Genomic DNA, 10,927 nt, shown 5'->3' with positions numbered 1-10,927 from the left:
CCTGTACCCGAGACTCACCTAGCTCTCCTTCTCTTGCAGACCACTCCGGACACCGCCCAATGTATATAGTCTCACCCTGTAAATAAATTCACTTACCTTTACTTCCGTCTCCGTGTTTGGTCTTGGTTTCGCTCTTCTGGACAGTACCTCCCGAGTCTTGACATCACCACTCCCAAGAATTTATAGTCCTCAACCTCCTCCACCACCTCCCCCTTAATCCTCAGTGGCTGTGAGGGCATCTTTATCCTCCTGAAGTCGATCACCATTTCTCTGGTCTTACTAGTATTAAGCCTCAGGTGGTTCTGTTCAGACCACTCCACAAAGCCGTCCACCAGTGTTCTATACTCCTCCTCCCCACCACCTCTCACACACCCGACAATCGCAGTGTCATCAGAAAACTTCTGCAGATGACATGACTCAGAGTTGTACTGGAAGTCAGTGGTGTACAGGGTAAAGAGAAAAGGAGAGAGCACAGTTCCCTGCGGAGCTCCAACGTCACTGACCATCCCACCAGACAAGACACTGCCCAGATGGACAAACTGTGGCCTGCCCGTCAGGTAGTCAATAACCCAGGAGGTCGCGGATTTTCTGACACCCATCCCCCGCAGCTTCTCACCCAATAGCAGGGGCTGGATGGTGTTGAAGGCATTTGAGAAATCAAAGAATGTGATTCTTATCGTGTCTCCTCCACCATCCAGGTGCATATGGGCTCGCTGCAGCAGGAAGATGATAGCATCATCAACTCCTAAATGCGGCTGATAGGCAAATTGTAGAGGGTCCAAAAACGTCATCACCTAGGGCCTCAGCTGGGCAAGGATCAGTCTCTCCATAACCTTGGTTCCTCCTTCTGTTTTCTTCTTTGGTTGTTTCCATGCGATGAGTTTGCCTTGGTTACTTTCCAAAACTTCAGTGTTGTGCTCAAAGTTTCCCTTATTTCGTAAATAATCCAATTCAAGTCGTCTTTGTTTCGAGTTTTTTGGCAAACTGGAAGCTTTTGAAACCTCTACTTTATCCATGTGTTTGCACAGCAGATGTCTTGACATTTTTTGAACAAGTACACCACAATACACACAGTGGTGCTTCTTGTTATATCTTCTGGATCCATCTTCCTTCTTCAAAACAGGAACAACATAAACAGATGCTTCCTCCAGGGGTGCCCTTTCATCTGTACATGTAGTGGCTCTGGAATCATGACTTTCAACGCTTCTACTCTGACTGGTCTCACCCTTACTCTGCCTGCGAAACTTGCTTCTGTTTTAACTAAATGGCATTGTTTTATTCTTTGGACCTTTTTCCAGAGATAATTTCAAGCTGGCTTCACTGTCTGTGCTTCCTCCATTGGCTTCTGGAATATATTCTTCTTCACTACCTTCACTTGCCTCATCTAACCCTGCAAAGCTCATCTAAATCGTTTGGAGAAAAAAGAGAAGGAAAAAGTTAGTATTTCTTCCTCTATTAGAAATTAATAAAAATCAGGCCTTAAAGTCTACCATAAAAGCAAAGATGTTAACTCTACAGGTTCATCCTAAAAAATAAGAAAATTGCATAGAAGTTAAATATTTCTTGCCAGTCATCTCAGAAAGTGAAATTCATATCTTATGTAGAATCATTACACCTATGCAGAACCACAGGCTGATGGCCTCTATGCCACAGCGCACTGATACAGTAATTCATGCAAGAGCCCAACCATGTTCACTTTTTGAAATGAATGGCAAGAAATATTGCACTTTTAAGCAATATTCTATTTTTTTAGATGCACCTGTATAAGAGTGCTTGGTCAAATTTAATATACTCTTGTTTTGAGCAGATTTAGATCCAAACAGATACAATAAAGCGCAACGTTAAGGAAAATATCTAATTCTAAGGAAAGAAAAAATATATATGGAAAAATTTAGGCCAATTTAAAAAAAATTGTGTCTACTGAACAAGACAGTGTTAAATGAATTAATAAAACATGCTATAGCAATTAACACTAGCCCTTCATTACAGTGAATCGAATCAAAAGTCTACTCTGGCATTACTCTTTTAAATGACATTGAATCATGAGGCTTACAGAGTAATAAGATCCTCTTTTAGGCCTTTGTGGATCCATTGCCAATGATGTTGAAGGGTCTTCCACACAGTCAATACTTGAATTGTAGATTGCACCAGACAAACTTGGAACTTTATTCATCTGTTAAAAGATTACATCAAGCTATAGTTATGCAATTCCTGTGAACTTCCTGTGTAATTCCTGTGCAATTCCTGTGTACTTCCAGAGACACAAATATTATTTTTATTTTTTTTTGTAATTTCTTATGACTTTTCAGAGGATATTTTTAAAAAATAATTGTATTTCTTTACCATTATTGTTTTTCTTTTTATATCCTTTTGTAGAGGTGCAGAGAAGTCTTTTTGGGAATCATCGTCAGTATCATCACTGTCTGAGTAGTCCACAAGAGAAACTCCTTTGATAATTGATGGCTATATGGGGGGGAAGAAAAGGAATGTGTTGTGACAGTTGATGTAGGCTAATCTGATGTAGAGTGTCAGTGTAAATTGAATTTCTTCGCCGTAAAATATTGAAATTTATGTCCATTGTCTTAACTGGTAAATGACGTGCTGCAAACATGATCCAAAATATGACAAAAGAATTGAATAACAGCGGGGTACCCACAAGGACAGATGCAATGCACAGAAAATTCTTAGTGAGAGACCAAGAAAAAAGCCCAAAAGTTTACTTTTTACAAAAATGTCTAATTGGTTACATACTGTTTAAGTGACCCAACTTTAGAACCTGCAAAAGTGGTGAACACCAATCATTGCTGTGAAATTCCATCCTTAAACATTAGCTTAACAAATGAAAGAAAAGCAAGTTCTGTCACACAAGGTATTAGCGGTGTCTCAACTACAGCAGCAGGAGCCTGAGAGCCTGGCACCTGGAATTAAAACCACAAATAACTTACCAACATCATTCAGACAACAGAAATAACAGACTCAAGACCTGTAAAGGTAAATCATGTGAGGTTAGTCCCCAAAACCAAAAGGAGCCCTTCTAACTACAAGTGTTCCAGTGAGTTCTGGATGTCTCAACAGGTCCTATAACAGCATCTTTATGGATGCAGTGGAGCATCCTTCAGCATGACAGTTCAGCTGTTTAGCTGTTGAAGATGTGTGGAACTATAGGTGTAATATAATGTGCTTCCATAATGTCAGGCACTAAACTATGATCTAAAAAAGTAACAAAACCTTAGATCCAGATGGGAGGGCCCCACAAGGAGGCACATTTCATGTGTGTGTAAGTGACTGGCTTGGTTGGACCCCACATGGAAGCACGTTTTAACAATCCATCCATGGTGTGTAAGCCACTGATCTGTTTGGGCTCCATGAGGAGAACCATTAAAAACGTGTGATCAGATGATTGGTTGAATGCTGTTTAAGGTACATTCTGACTAAACAACAACATCCCAACTTAAGTAAACTACATGTACAAGCATGTAAACTAAGAGATAGACTTTGTTGTAAGAAAAACACTAATTAATTGTTACCTGTAGGCCAGCATCCTGTGTGATGCTGTCATTAGGGGTAGAGTCACAAAAAGTTCTGGCTGCCTCAACTACAGCAGCAGGAGCCTGAGAGCCATTGAAGCAAAATAGACAAAATTAAGCTTTTTATATCAAATTAACATTCCAACTTGCATACTTGATCCTATTAACTTACGTTTTCTCGCCATGGCCATTTAGAATCACCATAGTTGTATTCAATTTCAGTTCCCATTTCTATTTTTTTGATGGCAAACAGGCACAAATGGGGCTGATTATCTACTATTATTTTTTTCATGGTGCAGTTTGGAGACTTGTGGTTGTCATTCACTAATCTTCCAAGAGAGCCATCCTCTGTTGATGCATCAATACTAGGAAAGAAATAAAAGAAATCAAACATTTTGTATAATATAAGTAGTCGTTGAGTAAAATAAAAGTTAGCTTACAGAAATAAAAACCTGTAACATTTCAAAAGAAAGTTGTGTGGCAGATGAAATGTCTTTTTGACAGTTATAACACCAAATAAATAATTTTTCACAATCCGGATGTGATTTTGGGTCTGGAATTCCAGTCTCTTTTTAAAATTCATAAGTCCTCTATAGAAGATATTTGAATATACATACCACCAGTGACGATTCTGCCATTGAAACTCGAAGAGAAATGTAGTGTCCTTTTCAGAGTACTTTCTTGTGTTGCATTTATCTGCTGATAGAAGTTGACCCCTGTATTCTAAGACAAAATCTCCTTGTTCAATTGGCTGGGTAGCAAACACGCCTCTTCCTGCAAGGGCATTTTATATAAACACATTGGTTAGGAGAAATGAAATTATTTTTTAATTTTTAGATAAACCATCAATCAAATAAATGTGGTATTATCTTATGATGTTAATACTAAATTCTTGCTTAGAAAGCATAAATACAACCACCAACATGAATTTGATTGTTTTTGTATGTCCTTTTATAGAACAAATAAAGAAATGGTCCAAAAATGAGTTTATTACCTTTGTGGTCATCAATAAATCTTTCCTTTAATCCTGGTTTGTCCTTTAAAGATTAAATGTAAAAGGTTGCTTCATCAGAAGGCTTTTTTCTTGCTTTCCTTTTGGACATTTCTGGCTCTAAAAAATAATTCAAAACATGGCAGAAACAACTTTAATAAGCACTCTATATTAATTTTAAAAGATTTGTAATCATGCACTGTATGGAGTCTGAAGGAATAAGCCTGGCCAGATGGAGAACTAAGAGAAAAAGGGTGACTAAAGAAAGAAAGAATATTTTCCTATAATCTGTTTAAGAGAATATTGCTATATTAATGAAAATGTTTGCCAGTTTGAAGCTGAGCTTTGTTACGTTTAAGCAGTTACAGTTCCTACTAGATTCAAAAAAGGACTGAAACAGCCCTTTAATTAAGTGGGTAGGTGTGTAGGATGCACACAGACTGAAAACTAGATGTACAGACACTAAATAGTACAAAAGCACCATTTCCCACATTATTATCCAATGGGGGTGCTCCACCCCACCAACAAGACAGCTCCCCCCATGAATATCATGGCATGTAGTAATTGTACATGTTCACAAGTAATTTTATTATCTAAATAACAGCAGATCATGTCATGAGTTATTTCTGTCCTGACATGGTCACTCCCCTACTTTTAGCTCTTCCTTGAGACAATATATGTTGTGAACTGGTGCTATATAAATAAACTGAATTCCTATAAAACCCAAAACTTGAAAAACACTGGACGAAAACAGGTACTTCATACGCCATGTCAACGACGCTGACATGCTGCTGAGGCACGTGAACACACGCTCCTGTCAGCAGACAAGAGCGCACAGAAAAACATATTGCAAAAACCAGCAAAGTAGGCACATAATGCAGTAACTAGATAGTAACTCAATTACTTTATATAAGAATAACTTGTAACTAAAACTAGCTACTTTTAAAAAGGAACATGTCCAACACAGACCAGCACAGCAACAGTGCTGCATCCAAACTTGAAGCAGCAGGGGTGAGGGGGCAGCAACGAGCCCCACCATATCTCTGTATACTTAAGATGGAGCTTACTCTGCTGCTCAGATCATTACCAGAACCTGTTTATTTCATCACATCACACCAGTTCTACTGTAGCTTCATATAAATTCAGAGTGGAATTCAGAATTCTTCTGTTTGCAAACAAAGTCATCCACAACCTCACTCCCTTACTTATCCGACCTGATTCAAGTTGTCACCTCCTCAGATCCTCCGAATCTCTGCACCTCAGCATCATGGGGAGCAGAGCTTTCTTCAACTCTGAAACCTTCAGGTCATGTCTACATAAAGTCATAGATGATAGATATGTATACCTAACCAAGAATACTGATACTCCCAAACCTGGCTTCATGTGGACAGGGCCACAAACATCAGCAACACTGACACACTTCCCCTGTTTAAGCCCAGACTTAAAACCCATCTAATCAAGACTGCTTACTCCTTGAAAATCAAACGTTACATTTGATGGATTTATCTGATTTGTTGTTGTTGTTTTACTTCATTTGTAAGGTGACATGTTGTCTTTTGTATGGTGCTTGTAAATATTATGCATTTCTATTACGCTAACGTATGACGTCACGTTGCTACTGAATTAAACGTCTGAATATATATCAACAGCTTAAGTACAGTCATGTCAATATCAACACTCGAAGTAAAGTTATTTCAGAAGCTTTACCAATATAACTCGTTATAATTTTGAGCAGCTACCAAGTAATTTTTGTTAAGCGTCTGTTTCAAAAATGAACGTACTTTTATGTAGCTTAGCTGATTAGCGCTAGTTGTCTTGATAGTTTTATTCACGTCAAAATGCTCGTTTTATTTAAGTGTAGCATTCTTCCTCTTTTACACCATCGTGTTTAAAACTACTGCAAGCTAAGATGAACGACAAGTTAAAAAGCCGGACTTTCTAAGGGGGAAACATTACGCCACCCGAGTGACAACATACTAGTGATGGGTCTGACGACACTGAAACCTCTGCACATGCGCCGAGGAAAACAAGGCGAAGCCCCGTGTCGGTGCGCATATCTCTTTAATGAAAACCACGTGACCAATACAGTTCCTGTGTCATTTGGTTGTGAACGCGCCAAATTGTATTTAGAAACAGAAAATGTGTCGACATGTTTGTGGGTTTTGTTGGATGGAGATAGCTTGTGTTGTTTGCTTTGCATTGGTTTTTGGCTTGTCATCGAAAACTATGGATCAACCAAGTAAGAGGAAGTTTTCTCCCGTGTGGGATCATTTTGATCTTATCATTATTATTCCGTTCTCGTTTCCACTATTGATCATTCTTCTGTTGGGGTATTCCAATTTCTTTCTGAAGAATACTTTAATTAGTTTACATGGATTAACTTTTATTTCTATTGGAGGTGAAATGTAGGATTTGCTCCCAGGTGCTGTCTTACTGTAACCGGAGCACTTCCACAATGCTAAGGCATTACTGTAGCCGGCATGAGAGGGAAGAACGACTTAATAATCCCGTGATCAGCCCTGGTGTTTCCAGAAAGCAGGCGATTGATGAGGCTATAATGAATATGACCATTACAGACTGTCAGCCGCTTAGCCTTGTGGAAGACAAGGGGTTCCGAGAGCTGGTCCAACTCCTTGAGCCCTCATATGTTCTGCCAAGCAGAAAGGTACGTGAAACAAACTGATGAATGGGTGTTATACATGTTAACAAAGTACATCAATGTTGGGAGTGGAACACTTCCCTCAGCAGCACACTGCTGAAAATATGGCCCAAGTAAAGAAAAACTTAATGCAGGAGTGGGCCATAGCAGAGAAAGTGACATGTCTTGTCACAGATGCAGCTGCAAACATGGTTGCATGTGTGAAAAAGCTCCAAATCAGGCACATCATTTGCATAGCGCATTCTTTAAATTTAACAATTTGAAAATCGTGTGACCAAATTGAGACACTCACTGATATCCGAAATAAAACAAGGCATATTGTAACATACTTTAGAACAAGTACTACAGCCAAAGAGAAACTAGGACAAGTCCAGCTACAGATGGCCAATGATGCAGTGAAAAGACTCAAATCAGAGTGTGCAGCAGAAATGAGAAACGCTGTACCGACACAAATGGAAGATGCCCAAGCTGGACCTTCAACTCAACCATCTGCTTCCAGTCCAAGTATGTCATAATTCTTAATTGTGTTCATTTGTATTTTAATGTTCATGCAAATCACTCCATGTGAATACAATGAATTAGTAACACAGATGCATTTTATTTTTTCCTCAGATGACAACCTGTGGCACCAGCTGGACATGGAAGTCAAGGAGAGCAAGGCCAATTCAAATGTCACCACCGATGCCATTATCGAGGTACAAAGATACATCTCCGAGGAGAACACACCAAGATCACAGGATCCACTACAATACTGGAAATCGCAAAGACTAAATTACCCTACCTTGTACAAACTTGCAATGACATTTTTATGTACGCCGGCATCATCAGTGCCCTGTGAAAGGGTGTTCTCAAAAGCAGGAGAAATGGTTTGTAAGCGGCGCAATCGCCTTGGCCCAAAGATGTTAACGCAGCTGATGTTTCTAAATAAAAATATGTGAATGAACCTTGTTCAGTCTGTTTCCAGTCTTTATTGAAGTTGCCTGCAATTACTTTTTAAATCCAGCAGATGTCACCATTGAGTGATACAGCAACACAGTTTCAACACAGTGTCGACACAGTTTGGGAAATGTGCCATACACCCAATGAGGCCTCATCTGCCCATCCCTACAACATACCGAATGCGAAGCCTAAATCATTGCGGAGTCTGGATAAAAAGCATTTCTACATAAGTTTCTTGTATTTAGTATTAAGAAGCTGTTAATTTACTCACCACAGTTTTGTTCAGAGCAGCGGTCCTCTTTTGCAGTCTCCTCCTCACGTGGAGCAATTTCCGCCTGGCGCCGTCAAATGTGATGACGTAAACATGCCGTAAAGTCGACGTTTTTAGCTGCATGAAGCTAACATAGCACTTTGAATCGCCTTGTTGCTTAAGCGCATACTTGCCAACCGTCTTGTACCGTAAGCCCCGCCCACTTCCCCAAGTACTGAAAGCTGTTAATCTTACAATCGCGCTCCCGCGCGTGCTCGAGGGGGCGAGCGGGAGCGCGATTGTTTTCGCGTGAGTTGTGTTGTCATCTGATGACAGAGAGTGTAGTGACAATTTGTCCATAAAAATCCAAACTTAAGTGATCAAACTATAATTCAAATAATCACTTGGTGCACATTAGTTTATGGTTTTACGCAGTACAAAAAAGGTCCAAAAAATTGCAATTCCATTTTTGGCTTTATTCCAAGTTTTGCAGGCAAACATTTTCTCAGCCTCTCGTCTGTCTCTCCTGCCCTCCTTGCTGGTTCACCTGATTGTTTCACCTACTCATGACTGATTGCCTGATTGCCTGACTGACTGGTAAAAAACCATATGACCCCTCATATGCCTAAAATCTATGTATTTATGTGAAATACCCATATCCCAAACAAAATAAACGTATAAACTAAACAAATGAATAAACTACAAACTTATTCTAAACAACTAAGAAAACAAAAATTAGAAATTCATCAGAAAATAAACAAATCAATAAACTAAATTTAAAGAATTAGCAAAAATAAAGAAATAGCTCCTACAGAGAGCTAAAGATGGACATGACATGATCAGCTGATGAATAGATAAGCTGTGTCTGGCAAATCTTTTTATATACAACTGTATATATTTGGGCAGACAGACTTAAACACAGATATTCTAATACTTAAAATGTGAATGTGTGTGTATGTGGATGGGGGGAGGAGGGGTGCAGTGGTGCCGGAGTCACGCTATGCTGTCCCACATTGACATTCCCAAATGTTGGCAAGTATGTAAGTGCTATATAAATAAATTTGACTTGACTTGACTTGACTAACATGTATGCAATACCTGCAGATCGAACTAATAAGTAAACTGATTGAAAATATTAAATGACTATTTATTTATACCTTTATTTTTATGTTTAGAACATGAAAAATGCACAAGATATTTTTTCAAAATAAGCCAAAAAGTATGATTGTATTTTTATAAAGCATAAAAGTGTAATGAGCATTAAATAACATGTAGATTAATTACAATTGTAATGTAGGAATTTTAACAAAGAAAATGACTGAATTATCACATGGGCTTATGCACGTTTACACTACTATCAGGGCTCTCAAGTTTTGATCTGAGCTTGGAGTGAGATTTTGAGCAGCTAGAAGTCATTAGATGATGTCATCACCTAATTTGCATATTTGGTCATATTGATCAGGCTGTAGGAGGGAGGAATATCAACCGTGGCAAGACAAAAAATAAACAAAAACACTCAAAATATGTTTAGAACTACAAATTAACTTAATGAAATAATTTTATAACTTTTTTGCTTTGCCTGATCCCACACTACATAAATTAATTTCTTAGAATATCAAATTGAACCAAAAGACAGTTTTGTGTCGTGGAATTGTCAGCTCTACATTCAACCCTCCTCTTTTATTCAGGGTTGGAACCACAGGGATTTATATTAGCACTACAGAGTCAGTGAAAAAACAATACATTCAAAATTATATTTACATCCCGCTTTGTAATCCAGGACGGATCAGCGGCAGCTTTGCACACGCATAATTCATTTGCAAAGTGGACATGCAGGGGTGCAAATACCTACTTTCTGAGGGGTATGCAGACCCATTACAACCATGAACTGCCTCAATGAGTCCCCCACTTCCTGTGATGAAGGCATTTCAGATGGATCTTCTGAGTAGGGCCTTGCCCCAACACTCTCCTCTGTTCCACATTCTCCTCTGTGGTGATTGACTTGTCATCTGTCTGTACTACTTTTCCCAAAATGACTAGCTGAATTATTCCTACCTGATGTCATCTCTGCTCTCCTCTACAGCAGCTGATCACTGACCTCATGTCTGTCTCCTTCATCTCTTGCCTGTGTTCTTCTCCTCTAAGTCACATGGTCAAACAAGTATTATTTAATAGTTCTAAATAAATTAAGCATTTTGCTAATGCATCTTTTCAATATAAATAATATTTTTAAATGGATCACCTGGTATTAAGTGGCTGTTCCTACACTTTCAGCTCATATTAGACCAACCTGTCTCCTTTCTGTCTGTCCTGATTCTTTCTCTCCATCCTCTCAGCTGAATAACATGAACTTTGTGTTCAGAGGTTTAAAAGATACAGCAGTCAAACCACATATAAAAAACGGACATTTTAATTTTAAATTATATCCTTGTTGGACATAAGTTACTGATCAGATGCTTCATCTGATCAGACTTATCAGATTAATCACAGCAGCTCTGTAGAGTTATATCCCAGAGGAGACATTTAAACTCCCAACTTCTGTAATTTATCTGCTTTATGAT

Source organism: Kryptolebias marmoratus, linkage group LG9 (assembly GCF_001649575.2).
Source record: "Kryptolebias marmoratus isolate JLee-2015 linkage group LG9, ASM164957v2, whole genome shotgun sequence".
Taxonomy (NCBI): Eukaryota; Metazoa; Chordata; class Actinopteri; order Cyprinodontiformes; family Rivulidae; genus Kryptolebias; species Kryptolebias marmoratus.
This window is presented reverse-complemented; position numbering follows the sequence as displayed.